The sequence below is a fragment of the Pinus tabuliformis genome, chromosome 1_2, assembly GCF_031772625.1.
Source record: "Pinus tabuliformis cultivar Carrire ecotype Pingquan chromosome 1_2, CPIR1, whole genome shotgun sequence".
Taxonomy (NCBI): Eukaryota; Viridiplantae; Streptophyta; class Pinopsida; order Pinales; family Pinaceae; genus Pinus; species Pinus tabuliformis.
The window spans coordinates 101,389,611-101,408,983 of NC_142298.1; positions in this window are offsets into that span (position 1 = coordinate 101,389,611).

Consider the following 19,373-nt stretch of genomic DNA (forward strand, 5'->3'; position numbering starts at 1 on the left):
TTCAGATGATACAGCCACCGAAGAGAACAAGGATGACACCGTCCAAATTCTTTTCATAAGCACAGACTCCAATGAACATGGGGGCAATTTACCCGTTCCTTTACCGCAGGAAGGAAGTTCGTCAGAGTCGTACCCGGCCGTCTATTCGGTCCCACCTCCAAGCAACCTAGTTGTCTCCTTTGATTGGAATTGACTAGGCAGACCCCGTTTACCAGCTAGTATACCATTCCGAATCATTGTTCAAATATATAGAATGGTTATGGCCGGTACCATCATAGATGAAGGGGCTTATGTGAGTATCCTTTCCTCGACTCCTTGGAAAGCGATTGGTTCGCCATCGCTTCTGCCTGAGATGAGAAATCTAACAGGCTTTGACAAAGGAACTAGTCGACCGTTAGGGATCCTTCCCAATGTGCCCATAACATTGAGAGGAAAAACCGTTCACATGAACGTAATGGTAGTTCAAGGACCCCTGGATTATAATCTACTCCTTGGACGAGACTATATTTATTGCATGGGAGCCATTGTCTCCTCACTCTTTAGAGTAATGTGTTTTCCGCACGAAGGAAGAGTGGTCAAGCTCGTAGACCAGTGTTCATTCCCCGGTTCACGCATAGCAAATAGTCATATACCATCCCTGAATGGTCTTTTCACGCAAGAAATGTCTCAATCTCCAGTCCGCCCGCTTGATGAGCGCGAGTGATTCGGGGGACATGACTGAAACCCAGGGGGCATGCACCCTGGTCTGCTTTAGCAGGAAAACTTCGGGTATAGGGTAGGTTTCCACAAGAGAATATGACTAGTCTGTACTCCCGTCCGTGATTGGAAGAGGGGGTTATTCTAGAACAAGATTATCTTGTCAAAGTTACATGAGTAAAGTAGCCTCATCCACTCGCCTTTGTCTATTTCGGTAGACATCGCCGAAGAAGTGTTTTGTTTACGCCGTAAATAGAACAATCTTTGGTAACCTGTAAGAGGTAGGCCTCTCCCGGTAAAACAAATGTTTTAAAGGAAAGAAGAAGAGGTAACCTTGAAATTCTGTTTTATACCTGGGGGCATGCAAACCTTTTGGCATGCAAGCAAAGAGCGATCATTTATCTGTTTTTTGGATTGGTCGTTTCCTAACTTGCATAAAGAAAGGATGTGGGGCAAAACTCTAAAAATTTCCGTTTTATATATGAGACATTCTTATCACACGACTGGATTAATCGAGCAGTTTTAGCACATAGTTCAAGCTCGTTAAAAAATAAACATAAGCCATGAGCAAATGTTTCCCCCCGCATTTAAGCTCATTAAAAAATGAACTATTCCCCGGTAAATAACCATCGTGAATGTAGTACTTCAGCCATTAAAGCCTTGGTCGTGTTTGCACCATCACCTCCACTTTTGCATTGGCCGATCATTCACCTCCATTTGATTGTTTACCCATTTTGAGGAACAGCTGCGAAGAGTGATCTCAATAGCCATCCTTGTAACACTGCCATGATTGGAAAATTCCAAACCTTACCTGGAATCAGCTGCCACCCATTTTATCACTCGTTCCTCAAAAGACGAGTCTCCTTTAAGCTCTTTTCAACTAACTCGTAAAATATGAAAAGATTGCCGAGCCATTGGCCTCTCCAGCTCGTTAAAGGGACAGGAAGTGCTATCCCTCCTCTAAATTTTAATTTTTTTAGACCTGAGAGATTATTACATAAAAAGATCGAGCGCTTATTTTGTTCGGCTCGTTAAACGGATCGAAAATTCATCCCTTCTGTATTGTTTTATACTTTTTCGGACTTAAGGGATTAGATGACGAAAAAGGAATTTTGGAGTTATCTTTACGTTCCTTTTCAGACTCTCTAAAATTGAAAAGGACCGAGTTATCTTTATCGTTAAACTCGTTAAAATTTTAATAACGACAAACTTGTCTATAGACGAGAACGAGTTTCACTATCGCTAGGCTCATTAAAACATAGCGATGGGTTTGCCCGAAGGGAAAATTATAGAACAAGAATATGTTATCCTCCTCAAGCTTGATAAAAATAAAGAGGTACTGGTTAGCAATGACTGGGGAAAATTGGGAAGAAAACTTGAAGAAACTTTGTTGGTAGCAAGTCGCTCTTGAACATGACACTTTCACTCCGCATCCAAGTCGGGTTGGGTTGTTTCATTCACCGGTCACATCACCATGGTCCCATCATACCATCCACATTTGGGGTTAATGCTACCAATCCATCACGTCAGTGTCGCCGATATGTTCAAGAGAAGTCATTCAGAGAATTCACCTGTGTCTCACCCACTACAATACATTTATACTCCATTCTTTCATGACCGCCACCCTGAACCTTATATCACCAGATCGTTTTCACCTCCATTAAAATCATTTTCTCCGTTCCGTGTCATTGATGTGGGATTCATTAAGACCCTCCTATGACGGATCACTTCTTGCCGACATCAGCTCATTATCCAAGAAGTTGATCTAGGAACACCCCATTCAGTACTTTGAAGCTTGCATGCCTCAATGGCAAGTTTCTCACTTCTGGCGACAGGTTTACATCAATGACCTTCGACCGAAAGATTTTGCGTGGTGTTCGACGCCAAGTCCTTTATTCACACCATGTGAATTGTACTACAGTACCTTGAGGGTCATTATCATTATCGGTGATTCCTCTCGCGCTTGTTAACAACTTACATCATTGGCTGGTAATCAAGTGATGTCTTTCCATGCTCGACTTCAGAACATTTCTCACATGGATAGACTTGTACTTCGAGTGAAGATCGAACGAGATTGAAGACATCAGATCTAGTTTCATCCATCCGGGCTGCGATATACATTCAGGAAAATAAAAACATCAAATGTACATCATTGCTGCACAGATAATCATCCAATCAAAGGGATGATGGCTTTATCAGAATCATCAGTCTACACTCAGACGATTGTCTGTCCTATGTACATAAAAATGAATTTATAAAGCTGAGCATGGGAATGCCTGCCTCAGCTAGATCATGAAAATATTATGAAGATAATGTATTGTATTGTATCTTATTACAGGTCTCCTCCCAGCTTGAAAGAACTTCGGATCCTCATAATAAAGCATTTCACCCGACATCAAAAGATTAACGACCTCATGCTTTAGGGGGCAACTGTTATAGAAATTTTTGGGCACTACAACCCCAAGTAAGAAATGTCCATAAACCAAGGGATCCTAAGTCCCTAAAAGTGTTGTTCTAACCCCTAAAGGAACAAGGTCAACAGATTACAGCTTCTCCCAGAAGTTCTCCATGAAAAACTGCTCAGAATTGGTCAAAACAGGATCATTTCAGCTGCTCCACTGGCCAAGTGCGTTGCATCTCACCTAAATACACTGTGTGGGTGCGTTGCATTTCAAAAATCCCTTCTATGGGGTGTGATGGGCGAGAAATGACAAATGGCAGTGTCATTCCGCGAGGTGGAGAGGCAATGGAAGCTTCTAGAAACTTCTCCTGTGACACTTGCCTCTCTGAATTCGACCAAGGAAGAGTAAGAGATCATCAATATCCAAGTGGAAGCAAGAACTATCAAAGGGAAGACACTAATCAAATCATAAGCTGACTCATCTCCATTACAGATATCTATATATGGATGCCTCATCCCAGAGATCCAGAGGCTGGAATTTTGCATATTGTAAGGAATTGTTGCTGGTTTCTTGAGACAAACGTCAGATTGTTGGGTGATCTAAGCTTTGTATGAGGTGAAGAGGGGCTTCCTTGCTGAGAGGTTGATGCTGGGTCAGAACAACTGGTTGTAACTCCTCTTGGCTCTTTCTTGTTTATCAATAAAAGCTATTCAAGTTTTCCTCCATACTCTTGTGTCATTGATATTTGCTGCATTTGTATGGTCAATTTACATCTGATCCTAGATTATTTATGATTATAGATCCATGTCTTTGTATAGTGCTATGATACTGTGATCTTACAGGTACTTTGTTAAGCTGGGCATGCAAGGGAACAAGTAGCGAAAGACTATCAAGGAAGAGAGGAATCAAATCAGGAGATTAGCGCAAGACAGAGGTTGGTCTTTTTGTTCCTCTCTATCTATAATTCATAAAGGAAAAGCGAAAGTAGATTTACTCTGTTTGTTTCGAAGGCAGCTGTCACACCTTAGTGGGATAGAGCAGTTCTGTATAGACACTTTTCCCTGTAACAAGGACCTATTCCACTTCATGATCTAGCATGGAAGGCTCATAGAGCTTCAGGTTTTCCATAATCTCAAGTAATTAAATGTGCATGTATGGGGGTAGTTTGAGTATTTTCTTGTATCCCAAAGGAAACATATCACAAAGGTTTGATTTTCTTAAGAGGACCTTGTAGCCTCTCCTTATTCAACTATAATCATACTTCGTCTCCCACTTTGAATGGCTTCTTTGTTCTATGTTGATCATGCAGGGACTTGTATTTTTCCTATGACTTTTATGGTGTCTTGTGTACATATATATCGATTTACCTGATATTTTCTAGAAAATTTTCAACCCTCAAGGCATCCCTTATATGATCCTCCCTTATTCCTCTGTGTTTCCCATACGCAATATCGAAAGGTGATGGTGGAAAATATCTAATTTTTTTTTCAAATGGGGGCTTACCAATAGAAGTGTCGACTTCTCTATAATAAGAGTGTTGTATATATACCATATTTTTATCCTAAGCCTTTAGTTTCCTCTAGTTAACCCCTAAAAAGTTGCACCAAAGTCCTATTGAATCTTTTATTTTCCTATTTGTATGAGCAAAAATTTTTGTAGATCTCTTCAACACAATTTCCATCTTCTCCAAAACTCTAGTACAAAATGTATTGAGAAATCATGTGTCCATATATGAAATCGTGCTCCTTGGTATTCAAATGTGTACCCAAAATTATCCAATGAACAAGTTCACCACTTTTTTCCTACTGATAGTATTTTTATAGGGCATCAGAATACACATCTTGGTAAACCTTTCAACTACCATGAATAGGTAGTCATGTCCCATCCTAGCTGTTGGTAAACCTCCCACAAAGTCCGTGGAAATTATTTCCCATGGACGAGTGGGTATAAGTAAGGGATGATAGAGACCATGTTTTTTGTTACTAGGCTTGGTTGTACAAAAAATCATGCATCCTCCTATTAACCTAGCTACATGTTCTTGCATGCTGGGCCAATATACATAGCTGTGAATATTTCCATTATCTTCCCTACACCAAACTACCCTGTAACCTTGCGAGGTTTGAGCCTCTCCAATTAGCTATAATCACTGACCTTTAGGAACACATAGATTATTGAGCCTATAGAGTAATCCATCTTGGAGATGGTAGTTAATGAATTTGTCACCATTATGCACATGACTTTGACACTGCAATTTAGGAAACAACTCCTTGAAGTCCTCAAACTCTAAATATGTATCTATGTATGCATCATGGTTGAATGGCTCTATATGCACCAAAGTTCCCATATTTGTGATCTTTGATGTGCGTTTCCTTAGAAATGGATTGGAAAACTTGTTTGTGTTTCCATTCTTATAAGTTATCACTAAATTAAAGTATTGTATAAACCCCATCCACTTTTAATTTCTATTACGTTGTATCTTACGCTAGGCCTACAAGTACTGTAATGGTCATTGATTTGTGTGGATTACTATGTCCTTTCCCGTCAGATAGTGTTTCCACATCTTCAAAACTTGCACGAGGGCATAAAGCTCCTTGTCATAGGTAGGATAGTTAAGAACTCCTCCACGAAATACTTCAGAGTGGTAGCATAAATGCCTTCCTGCATTGACATCATTCCCATAACATAATCACTTGCATATGTATCCACTTCCAAGGGCTAATGCAAGTTTAGTAATGTCAAAACTAGTGCTTGAGTGATCTTATTATTTAAGTTTTAACTCCTTAAAGGCCCTCTCGTGACCCTTCCCTAACTAGAAATATTTTCTAGTATTTTTTTTGGTGTGGGGTGATGCTACTACTACTGAAAATGAGGCTATGAATTTCCTCATGTACTATGTCACCCCAATGAAACTCCTAACTTGAAAAACATTAGTAGGAATTGGCCATTTCATGATCACCTCCATCTTGGCATGATTTTTTTAGAATTGTCCTCCACCATGGGGGCTTCACTCAATTAACCTTTGACATATCATGTGCATTCATGGCATACTAAATAATACCTCTAATTTGACTACATATTATAAAATACCTCTAAAAATCACATTATTTAACCCCCTACCAATACTAACACAATACACCTTCCCAATGAGAAAAACCCCTACTTTGACTAGATATTATAGGTATCCATTTTTTCATTAACATTTTCTATACCCTTTTAGGATTTTTCATTAACATTGAGCGCCATCTTTTATACTTGCCAATATAAAAACTCTTTACCCCCTAATACATGCTCAATATATTATGTCATTTTTTCCTCAATATATATCCCCTAATATGAATGCACGTGGTATGGTATTTCTCTCTTAGTGAAGCTCTCGTTTCCTCCACCCATCACACAACACAAATACATCAAAAATTGTTATGCAAACTAACACTTCTTGAGATTTTTTAGCAATTGTTGTGTCTTTAATGTCTCTAGTGGGCCTCATAATTGTTATAATTTCCTTACCTTATTTCTTAGTTCTTGTATTATTTTCCTAAGTCTTTCCTACATTTAGGACATGATAATCTATGTAATATGGATTTAAGAAGCATTTAATGTATTTATATTATTATATTACATTTATGAATTGACTTGATTAAAAAAGTGTTATTTACTCACAGTTGGATCCTTATTTTGAACAAGAATCTATCGATGAGATGGCGCTTGATGTTGTTACTTGGATTGAGCATAGAAAATTAGTTACCTTAATGTTGTCGATTATTGTTTGGAGTAAATTGGTTAAATATAGGCTTTCATCTTGGTCATCTAGAAATATTAAGATTTCTTGTAACTTAAAATGAGCATCTTGAGAATCTTCATCTTCGTAGGATTGCTCTCTATCAAAAATCGATTTAATTTTCTTATATTCTACAGTCATAGTATAAAAACAACAAATTGAGCTCGGAGAGAGGTTTTTTAGCTGTAATATCTTTCACATAAGTCATGAACCTGATAATACATTAAGTGTAATCAATCCTCTATAATTCAATGAAATATTTTATCGTTCAGAATTAATTAGTTGTGTTGATTTCTTTTACAACACAATTTGATTCTAGTGATTTGGGCTTAATCCTAGAAGCAACGTTGTCTTCATATGTATAATTAAATCTACATTATTTTCTTTCACTTCAGCTACTTGTTTGTGTAATCGTTTCCAATTTGTAATTACCAATTGGTTAAGTCATTGTCATATCGCATGTTCTATTATAAATAAAAATTACAGTTGTTGGAGAGTGGATTTACTTTAGATCGTGCAATTGGGATTGATGTTTATTGGAAATAACCATAGGATTACTATTTGCATGCTTGAATACCTTTCTATAGTGCTATTTTCCCATTTTATAGTTTTTCTTCCTTAGGTAACAACTCAATGTTTACTAGTCTTTATTTGTTGTTTCTTGCATAAAGTATCTAGGACCGGATGCTTTAAATGGTTTGGTTTAGTCAGAAAAAGAAATTATTAATTTTGTTATGGGTTGCTTCTTTTATCGTTGAAGTTTCTCTTTCTATTAGGGTAATAGTAATTAGTTATACTAACATTCATCTTGCATAAATTGTGTGGATAATCTTGATATAGAAAGACAATACCTCAGATTAAAAATATAATGTGTAGTAGCTAGTTAATCTTTTCAGGAACAATTAAATGGCTCAACATTTTGGCGATGTTTCCAGGGAAGTTGTCAAAGAGAGAATTGGTTGTATCTCTAAGGGTTTGGTATTAAATAAGGAAGGTAAGAACATGGACACTCACCCTAGTGAAAAACAAGGCTTGTGGTGGTGTCTACCCTTGGCTGATTTGTTTAAGTTGTTTAGTATGAATGACTAGAAATAAACCTAGGACTAGGAATCAGGTAGAGATAGATCCGAAATCTACCCCAAAAAACACCAAAATCCAAGGTCAAATCCACCTTGAAAGAACGACCTTCATAGACGAGATCATTCTGAATGCATATTCTCAAGCATCGGTAGGTCCCAAAACATTATTCGGGAAGGGTTATACAGTTATTTCCCCTCGAGTAGCAGAGTTTTCTACTGCAACTAACATGGATAATTCATGATAAAACTTTAGAATCATAGCAGAGCTTCCAAGAATCTTACAACCTAATAGGAATCTTAGTAATTTTAGCAAGGGTGAGGGGCACTCTTACAAATTAATGGAAGGAAGAGGTGAGAAAAGTGAACCATATCCTCAGCTTTCTGAGAAGGAATCTCCTGCGACACCCATTGTAGGAAGAGAAACTAAAATTCTTGACTTGAGCAGTGTTATAAGACCAAGTCTGATCAGGTGCTCATGTCCTAAGTGTTGAAAATGCTTAAAATTGAAACTACTCAGAATGGGTTGGAACCTGAACAACTAGATAGATCTCGTCTTCCTGATTCTAGCACCATGAATGGTTCAAAAAACTAACATCGTATGAAGAAGATATCACAATTTGAAAAAGCCCAATATTCTTCAAAATTTGAATTTTTGAAAAAAATTTAAAAGAAGAATATTATGAGGAATATTCCTTATAATATTCCATGGGATATTGCCCCAAAATATTCAGGGAATATGTTGTTTGTGAGGTCAAATTGTGCGCTGACACATGGCCCCTGGACTGCAATGTGGTGTTGGGCAAAAGTTTATGGAGCTCACGGGATTCGACCTCGGGTCGAGTGCCTGCCAGCCCACAGGCCCAACCGGCCCGCCTACGCAATAGAACTTACAATATAATGGTGTTTAAACATATTTGAAGTTTAGTCAATGTGCAGGCGGCAGGAAAGGGGGCCAGCCCCTAGGGGCCAGCCCCCATATCATATGACCTTGGCACGGTAAACCATGGGCTAAACCAAGCGGATAACACCAAACGGTTAAGTCTGTGGAGCTGTCACATGGAACCGGCGGAGGTTTCGAACATATTAAATGCCACAGTTAATCTAACCGTTGGCTCCAACATCCGATGCGACGGGTGCGGACATGTGACCGCAGTTACCAGCACTTAATGTCAACCATTAACCGCGTGGATATTCTGGCAGAGCGTGCCAAAGTTGGTGGACAGGCCAAACTTAGCATGTTAACTGGCAGTTTCTCCACTTTTGGTGGGGGTTTTTTAGGCCTGATTGGGAAAAAGTGGATTTGGTCATAACTTTTGCTAGGAAAAACCTTTTGGAGCGAATTTTTTTATATTTTGGGTAATTGGAGCATTCCAGAGCCAATGGTGCAGGTTGCAGAGCCAACAGAGCATTTCTTTAGGTACTTTATCAGCGAGGAAGCTTGAAGAGCCACCAGGGCTTGGGGATTGGAGAGCTATATTGGATTATAGTTTACCATTGGAGGTGAAACTATAGTCATTCCTTACTATTTTCTGCATTCTGAACTCGTTTCTACAACTATTTTTTCCTTTTTAGGATTTCTTCACATTGTATAACCATTCTTTGAGCATAATAAGAGCAAGGACATGCCCATTTGGGGGCCTTGGACCTGGCAGATGTAGCCCAGGAGGGGTGAACTGCCCTAACATATGTTGTGTTATATTCTGCGATTTATTACTATATTTTTCCAGAGTTAAAGATGTTAAACAGTAAAAAGAAATAAGCCTCCCACACATAAAAAGACTCAAAAATTCACCAAATTTTTTTTGTTCCAATTGCAAAACATATTAAACAGTTTACCACATAATTTTATGGATAATGAATACCTTGAATAGCAAACAAGTAATTTCATTTCCAGATCATTAGTGATTGCTTCTATTATTTATTTAGGCAGAGTTTGTAAAGGGCCAGGTAGCTTCCTGGATCTCATCCTTTCTTTAAAGGTGACATATCCAGTAAATGCCCCTACAGTTAATCTCTATATTAGAAATAGGAATTTCTCACATTTCAGATCAAAGTCAAGGCCTAGAACCTCGACAAAATACCAATCGTTTTTAGATAGCACCCTTAACTACGAGATTATTGAAGTTTATTAGAATATCTTTAATCAAATGGAAATCCCAGTAATAGGGACACAAACCTTGACCATATAGTTTTTGATCATTAATCTGCAGGATAATTCACCAATGGAGACTGTCTCACTTCAAAACCTCCCAATTTTGTATGCGTTGGCCTCTAAAGATCCTAATGCATTTTTGTTTGAATTTGATGTTTTATGTCAAGGGTAGGATTACACAACTAAGCCCCCAAAATTAATATTTTTTCCCTCTACTTTAAAGGGAGCAACATTACGATGGTTTATGGGATTGGCGGCGGTACTATTAATTGATGGGATCAAATGAAATAATATTTCCTTAATAAATACCAGGATTATTGTCAGCCTAGATATTTAAAAGAGGAAATATTCAAGATGAGATCAAAAGAATATGTAACTTTAGAAGTATATAATGAAATATGTCAATACAATTTACAAACATCACCATATACCACTTTAGGTAGGGATGTGTTGAAAACTACCTTAATTAGAGGTATGAAATACGAATGTATAGAAACACTCAATTTAGTGGGGCAAGGTGCTATTTCTAAAGAATAGTAATATGATATTGTAAAATTTGGCGTTAGATGTTCACGTGGGAGTACACGAACTAATCTTGGAACTCATGATCCTCTCAGCATATCTAGCAGAGTTGTAGGAGGAGGAGTTACACAAGTAGAGACTTGTAATATCTTAGAATATTTTAAAATTGATATCCTAAGTACACCTACAACAAAGCTGGATGTTTTACAGGTTAAACAAACCAAGCTGAAGCAAAGTAGGAATTAGCGATCTTTTGTTCTCGTTGCCATAGAAAGCATAGTTGTAAAGAATTTCGATTGGACACAGTCGAGATATGCATTATCTGTACCAAATATTTCTCAACCGATCATTTTTTCTCGATTCCCAGATTAAAATTTGTATTCAAGTAAGTTGAGGAAGAACTAGATCTGTTTTATTTCATGGCACAATGACAATAATGGCAGAACCATCCACTAGGTATGATGCAGGACCCTTCTACATTTTTTTCCTGGACAATTGTCTCAACAACAATTTCGTGGATTAAATTGCCAGGGTCAGTAAAATTATAGTACTTCCTGGTAGCCTTAGCAATATACTTTATCAACCTGTAAAAAATAATCAGTTCTTGGTCCTTTTTGGTCAAATCAATGGTATCCTGCACCGTCATGGCAGAATTTACCAAATAACCCATTCCATCCTCAATGTGTAAATCAATCTACTTACGGGCCAATGTGGTGTCAGAGTTGGCAATGCCCCACTGGACTGATCCATCAATCGATGGGAACATTGCCTCAGTCACAACCACCATTGCAATCCCCACTTCAACTACCTTCAAACACTCCAACTCCATTACATCCCCAGTTAACTGCACAACCTAAATTTGAACCCGAATAACAGGCCTATGAATTTTTTAGACATTTTGGAAACCCCAGACTATTGTTCTCCCTCTTTGGAATGTAATGAGTTACATCTAATACATCAAAGGACTATCTTTCTGGAGTACCATCCAAAGAATCAAGAGCAACAGAAAAATGAAAATCCTTCTAAGGGGCATCCTTTGGCAGAACACCCTCCTCTAACGATAATTATTACTTAAACAGAATCATCTAGTAAATCGATTAATCAACATGATCTATCAATATTATGGACTTTTCTCCCATGTTCCCTGAGAGAGTAGCCATAGTAAATTCACTTGTATATCCTAATTCATATATCATAGGGGAACTAAAACATTTATGTATCAAAATCCCTCTCCAATAGGCTATTAGAGAGTTATCTATCTATGCTAAAACCATTAAATAATTGTGTTAAGAAGCTTGGAAGGAAACCAAAAGATTATCCTACAATCCATGCTATTTGGAAACTCTCTAACATTGTCCTAGGAAAATAGATACTTATGAAATATGATGATTTTGGAAACCCTGTAGTCACCATCCAGATCGAGGGAAATGACTTCCCAAATAATTTAGTGGACTTAAGAGCTTCCATATATATCATAACACTTGAACCCTATGGCCCCCTTGGAATAACTAGATTTAAACTGAGTCCAACCATGTTGGAACTAGCCAACAGATCTGTAGTGAAACTAGAAGGAACCTTGGATGATATCAATATTTTTGTAGACTCCTCAACATTAAAAATAAATTGGAGGGACACCCTCTGATATTAGGCAGCCCATGGCTTGCCATTGCATATGCATACATTGGGTGTCAAATTGGAACCATGACCATCACCAAGGGACCTTCTATTAAGAATCTCATTTTATATCCACTCACTAGACCCAACATGCCAACTAACAATTCTAGATGGTTCCCTCACAAGTATTAGGAAGGAAATTTACATTCTCGCCTTACTATTGATAGAGATATTATCTTTAAAAGACAAACTAAGGATGAAATAATTAATAGTTTTATTAACTAGCCTTTCACTGTAGGAAACCCAACATGTGATATGTTAAAATCCATGCCTGGCAATGAAGCCCAAGGAGATCCACTAAAGGATTCGAACATTGAGCATATACCTACGACTGCAATTTATAATAAAACCCCCATTGAAATTCAACCTGGAAAAACCCTCAATATTAATGCTAGTCTTCATGACCTTCAACATGAAATACCAATCCAATTCCTTTAGAAATATAAACAAGCCATTTCCTGGGAATATTCTAATATGAAGGGCATTTATCCATAGATGTGCACTCACCATATCTATATTGAGAAAGATGCTCAAGCCATTTTTCAAACCCAAGGAATATTAAATCCACACCTTAGGGACATAGTGAAACAAGAGCTTCAAAAACTTCTTGATGTTAATTTTGTATACCCTATTTCTGATAGTCAATGGGTTTCACCAATGGTGGTAGCTCCTAAAAAGAATGGAAAATTATGAATTTGTGTAGATTATAGAGAACTAAACAAAGCCACGCAGAAGGATCATTTTCCTCTTCCATTTGTAGACCAAGTCCTTGATATTCTTGTTGAATAGAAATATTTTTCTTTCCTCGATGGATTTAGTGGGTATAATCAAATCTAGATTACTCTTGAGGATCAAGATTAAACCACGTTCACCTTTCCATGGGGAACATTTTCATATAGAGTCTTACCATTTGGGTTGTGTAATGCACCAACCACTTTTTAAAGGGAAATTTTGAACATTTTTTTTTAATTTAATTAATGAAGGGCTTGAACTATAAATGGATGATTTCACTCCTTACAATAATGATTTTGATCAAGCTCTATCTTCTTCCACGATGTCTAGCTACTAGGTTGTACCTTAGTAATGAAAAATTCCACACGATGATGACATAAGGTGTAGTCTTGAGACATTTTATCTTTGTTGCAGGTACTTAGGTAACCAAACTAAGATAGAGGTAATTCTTAAACTCCCTATCCCTCTTATGCCAGAAAAGGTACATATTTTCCTTGGTTATTTTGGTTACTATCGTCATTTCATAACACATTTTCCAAAACTTACAACACCATTGTATGCATTAACTAGACATGTGGAATTTGATTGGACTGATAAATGCGATATTTATTTCACATATCTGAAAAAGTTGGTTTCATCAAATCCCATGTTGCGAGGACCAAATTGTAGTCTACCATTCCACATATCATCTAAAGCATCAAACATGGTGATAGGAGCAGTTCTCATACAAGAAGATGATAAGAATCCCTACACAATTTATTACATTAGCAAAAACCTCACACCTCTAGAGTCAAACTATACTGTGAGAGAAAAAGAGTTTTTGGTCATTATTTATGCTATAAATAATTTTTTTTTCATTATATGACATGATATCCATTTTTTTGTACACTAATCATTCTAATATTAGGTATTTAGCTAAAAAACTTGTTACCTATGGCAAAGTAACTCGCTAGTTATTGTTATTGCAGGAATTCGACATTCTTGTAAAGGACTAGCCAGGAAAAGAGAAACTTGTATTAGATTTGCTATCAAGAATCCCGTATGTGGTTGGCCCTCTACCAATGGAAGACCAATTCCTGGATCAACATATTTTTGTTGCGACCTTCAAGATGTCATGGTATGCTAATGTTGAAAATTACCTGGCATTTATAAAATTGCACATCACACTTGTCATCTCGAGAAAGGAATCTTATTATCCAATGCAATGCATGATTTTCATGGATGGATGGTTACCTCTTTCACACAGGGGTTGATCTTGAAATTTGCAAATGTATTAGAGAAGATGAAATTTATGACATCCTTATGGATTGTCATGATGATCCCTGTGGAGGTCATTTTTCTAATCAAAGGACTAGACATAAGTTATTACAGATTGGCTATTTCTGGCCCATGATATTTAAATTTGCAAATAAATATGTCTAGAGTTGCGACAATTGTCAAAGGATGGGTCATCCCATTCAAGCTAATGAAATACCCTTCAGCCATAGATTGTATTGGAACCATTTGAAAGACGAGAAAATGGACATTTTAGGTCCGTTTAATCACCTTCAAATCAAAATACATATATTTTAGTTTGTACAGACTATGTAACCAAATGGTTGGAAGTCGAAGCACTTTCAAGGGCCACAAAAGAAGCAATTATCAATTTTCTATTCGAACTGTTTGTTTTATATGGGTTACCTCGAGAGTTTGTAACTGATGGGCGATCATAGTTCATTTATTATAAAATTTCTTCTACGCCGCAAATATATCATATCAAACACAAAGTTATATCTCCTTACCACCCACAAGCAAATGGGTAGGTGGAAAGCACAAACAAAGTCCTAAAGGTGATTTTAAATAAGACAATATCTAAAAAACAAAGATACTAGGCTTCAAAGCTTCCTAAGGCCTTATGGGCCTATTAGAAAAATTGGTGCAACACTACTGACTATTCACCTTATTAGCTCATTTTTGGTAAGGAACCTATCTTTTCGATCGAGTTTGAAGTAAAGACTCTCATAACTACTAAGTCATACTAGATACCATGGTTCGCGGACCATGGGTGGGTCTCAAAACAACTCTATCACCTACCCATCTAAGGGACTAAAGACCCTTTGACTCTACTTAGCTTCACGCTCCACTTTCCACATTTCATGAAGACTTTACCTTCGCTACAAAAAGATATTACAAAAATGACTCAAAACTCAACAAAATTGACCCCAGAAACCCTAGCTTAACAGGCCCCCAACCCAAATATGGTGACTTGCCCTCGAGTCACTAGCTTTGAACCACTATCTTGTTGTAGAGTTCACTGAACTCGATCTGCAGTGCTTCTATGTCATGAGAACCCTGTACCGCGGCCTGCTACACTTCCTCTACCATCTTTTTTGTATTCGGGCCTTCCATCTCCAGGAGAAACGTTCTTTGTGTCTGTTAGAGTGTCTTCAACTTGTCCTAGATTGACAGAGTAAGATGACATGCATCCTCTGTCCAATGCTATACTCTGGCCTTTAAAATGACCTCTTTTCTTAGCAACTCTTCAATTTGTGATTGCAGGTGTTTTCCTTCCTTCAATCGCGCAAGGCATTGGACTAGCGCCAAAGTGCGCGTAGTTGCCCTCATTTCATCGAACTGTCATTGTGTCTCTCGAATGTCTATGCCATTTTTCTATAGGTTTGGATCCTCTTGCAGTGTAACCCATAGCTCCATGGCATGTTCGAATATCAGTGTGTGACCTATGACTATCACATCCAAAGTGCCAATTCTTTCCCTAATGGCTACTCTCCACTGCTCCTGGACCTCTGGTGGAGTGGTTGGATGCAATTTCAACTGCAGCTCTGAGATATTCATTTGTAAGTCAAATTTTACTCAGTCTATCCCATCCCTCGATTCTGCGACTGTAGTAACCAACTTCTGAATCTTCACTGCCGCTTCTGAATCCTTTGGAATGTGAAGTTCTAGCAGCATTTGGCATGCCTGTGCAATTTCTACCTCCAAGTTTTGACTTCGTGTGTTAAATTATTCCTCTTCTTTTAGCGCTTGAGCCTTTTCTGCGAAAATATTCTCATTCTTCATCTTGACCTCACTAATGACTGATAGTGCATGCTTCTCCCTAATCATGAGGTCATCTCATACCCCCTCATGAAGCACGTGGAGGGTCTGAATAGCCAACACAACTAAGTTGACACCCACATATTTTAATTGTCCAAGCTAGGAATTTGCTTTATTTTCCTTTGCACATAGTGATCCTTCTGGTAACGGAATAAATCTGAGGTCCAGAGTCCTGTCAGTATCTAGTACCGACGTGTTGGTTTGTTGAAGGTTGCTTGAATCTCGCTCTCTTTTCTCGCACTCACTTGAATTTGACCTATTTGAATCTGCAACTCGTACAGATCCTTCTACACACTCCCCAATGTCTACATGTACTGTTGTTGGAATTGTGTCCACAGCTCCATCGTTGTGTCATGGGCCTTGTCGCCAATCTCATCCAAGTCCCCCTCAGTGAGGACCATAGGATCGCATGTGCATGCTTATCAGATTTATGCTTCCTCCGGGACCCGGAAGTGATCTCCCTCATCCGCTTCTACAATATAAAGGGAGTTCCCTGCTCCCCGCCACCGCCTCCTTTCTCCTCCGATCCTTCCTTGTATGCAGTATGTTGAGAAGCAAACTCCTCAATGTCCTATGTGGCCTCCTTCATGGTGCGCTCCTTTTCAGCAAGCTACATTAGCAACAACTTCCTTCTTTTCCTATTCTGCTTTTTCTTGGGCTACTTCCTACTCAACTCTTTTTCTACACTACCTTCCCACAATTGGTAGCTTGTGCAACTTCCTTTTTATTCTGTGCTATTGTGGCTTGCATGGAGGAACTTTCCATGGTTGTGCTTGTTCTTACGCCAAGATCTGATGGATGCCTCCATTCAGTTGGCCACTTTCCTACGACTTATTGTACATATGCATCCGTTACTAGGTATGGTAACTTGTACCACACTTTCTTAGGGTCTCGCCTTGCGCAGATGAATACATTATGAAAATATTCTTTAAACTCTGCGTAGGCATCTAATTTCCCAAACGATGTTGGTGACAGCCTTGGCCTCTGCTTGATCAAGTGCGAAAGTCCATCTCGACTAGCACCTAGAATACTTTCGTCTCCATGACTCTTTTTAGGTCCTTCGCTTCCCATAGAGAAGCGAACTTCACAACCTATGGTATATCATCATCTTGTGGAGGGAATTAGTTGTCCTCTAGCAACCTCCATGCAATGACGGCAAACAACAATAGTAACCAGGCATAGTGGAATTCCTTGTCGTCATCCTGTGCTTCACGACAATTCAGCAGGAATTATTTGTAGAGGTATTGCACCCAGTTGTATTGCACCCCCTTCACACACTATCTAGCCAATGAAATGACTAGATTCGACACCTCATCCGCGGGACAGTTTCTTATAATTTTGTAAGACAAAATTTGGGTGGAAAACTACACCACCCTATCAGTGATGGAACGGATAGAGTATCCGCGTGACTTCTTTACTAAGCCATACACGCACTTCATTTTATCCACGATTTGTTTCTCTTGATTCTTGCCTCCAAACTCCTTCGTGGGATCCAACCCTTTGTAAAGCAACCTTGTGATCCAGTGGATCAACAAATCTGTGATGGGGATGGGCTCTCCCAGCCAGAGACACCCATAATGCACCATCTCAGGCAATTGGCATACACAGACTATGTTGATAGTGGTTCGGCTAAAGTGTGGTGCCCCTAACATATTCAGCAACCCGAATTTTCAATCCTTGGAACCCACTTCACAATCTCCAATCTCATGATGCTAGTCTCTTCATAGTAGATTCTTGTCATGTATTTGTTTATGGCCAAATGTGGAAATTTCTCATGGTCAACGAGGTACTAATCCTCCATTTTTAGTGCATGTATACATCCTAACTGTGCTCCTTCAAATGGCACTTTCTCTAGCGTCAAGACCATAAATTTTCTAGAATTAGGATCTTTCCGGACCTTTGCTTTTACCTTTCATGAAGGGATATACTTTGGGAGCCCAGTGATAGGCTTACCCTCCTCAATATCCAACTCTTCAACCCCGTCACGAAGCTCCTCTTCGTCCAGATCCAGGGCTTCAAATGGTTGTTTGGCCTTATCCATCTTCCCTTTCTGTCGAACCTCAGCAGGGTTCTTCTTCGGTGACTACCTCATTGGTATAGCCTATGGTTTCTTCTGTTTTTCCTTAGCAGCGGATGGTTTAGGCCTAGGTGACCTCGGCACCGTAGGCACAAACGACGTAGCTTCCATCGACATGACTTCATGGGAAATGACTTAAGAGACTACAACATTAGAACTTTAGCTTCTGCAGGATTAGTTGCATACATTTTCTTAAAGATGAGCTCACGGTTCCACTCAGGTAAATTTGTGAACACCGGCTGTGACATAAGTACCTCCCAATCTTCTCAGTTCATAAATTTTAGACAACATAGCTTAAAAATAATTTCTAGAAGGCAAAGTGTTCTACTGCAGGCCAACATGTTAGATTTATAGGTAATTTCGAATTCAAATCTGACCGGTCCCTCCAATTTCTACAAATAAATGCATCTTTGGCAACATATTACCAAATATTTGCACTATAAATGAATCCTATCCGCTCCTCCTAACAAGATTTTTGCCATCCAATCAGTTATAGTGCATTCAATGACTATTTTTGGACTCATCTGCATGACACCATCCTCCATGGTGTAGCCTTCTTGGTGCAACTTCTCCCAGCACATTATTGGTTTCCCTCGTGCAGCCCCATTACTTTGTTTTCTTAGTCTTCGGGCGGTGTAGTTTATAGTCCCATACTCCTTCGTAGTCTCCTGGAGTACTAATACTATCCTACCATCATAGAGTCATTGGGCAGGGGCAGGATCCCCTTGATATAACTTCAGTCTACTCCCATTGACTCTTCGCAGAAATATTTCCCCATTCAACTTCGCGACCTAAACTGGGCCACCATCTGTAATTTCTTTGACTACATAGGGCCCCAACTAGTGCATTTGAAACTTCCTAGGGGACTTCGTGAACTTGCTATCATAAAGTAAGACCAAATCATTCACTTTGAAGGTGTCGATTATGCCATGTTGTTTGACGCTCCTTTTTCACCTGTTAGTGAAATCCTGCTAAGAACCTATATTCTTCTCACTCCAACGATTGCACGAGGTGCTCCTCCATAGTCTCACGGTCTGCCATATGATTCAATGTTGCAATCCGCAAGCTGGCCACAATATATTCCATAGGAATCACAACCTCTATCCCATATACCATCTTGAACGGGGTTTGTCCAGTCAACTTCTTACATGTTGTCCTATATGCCCAT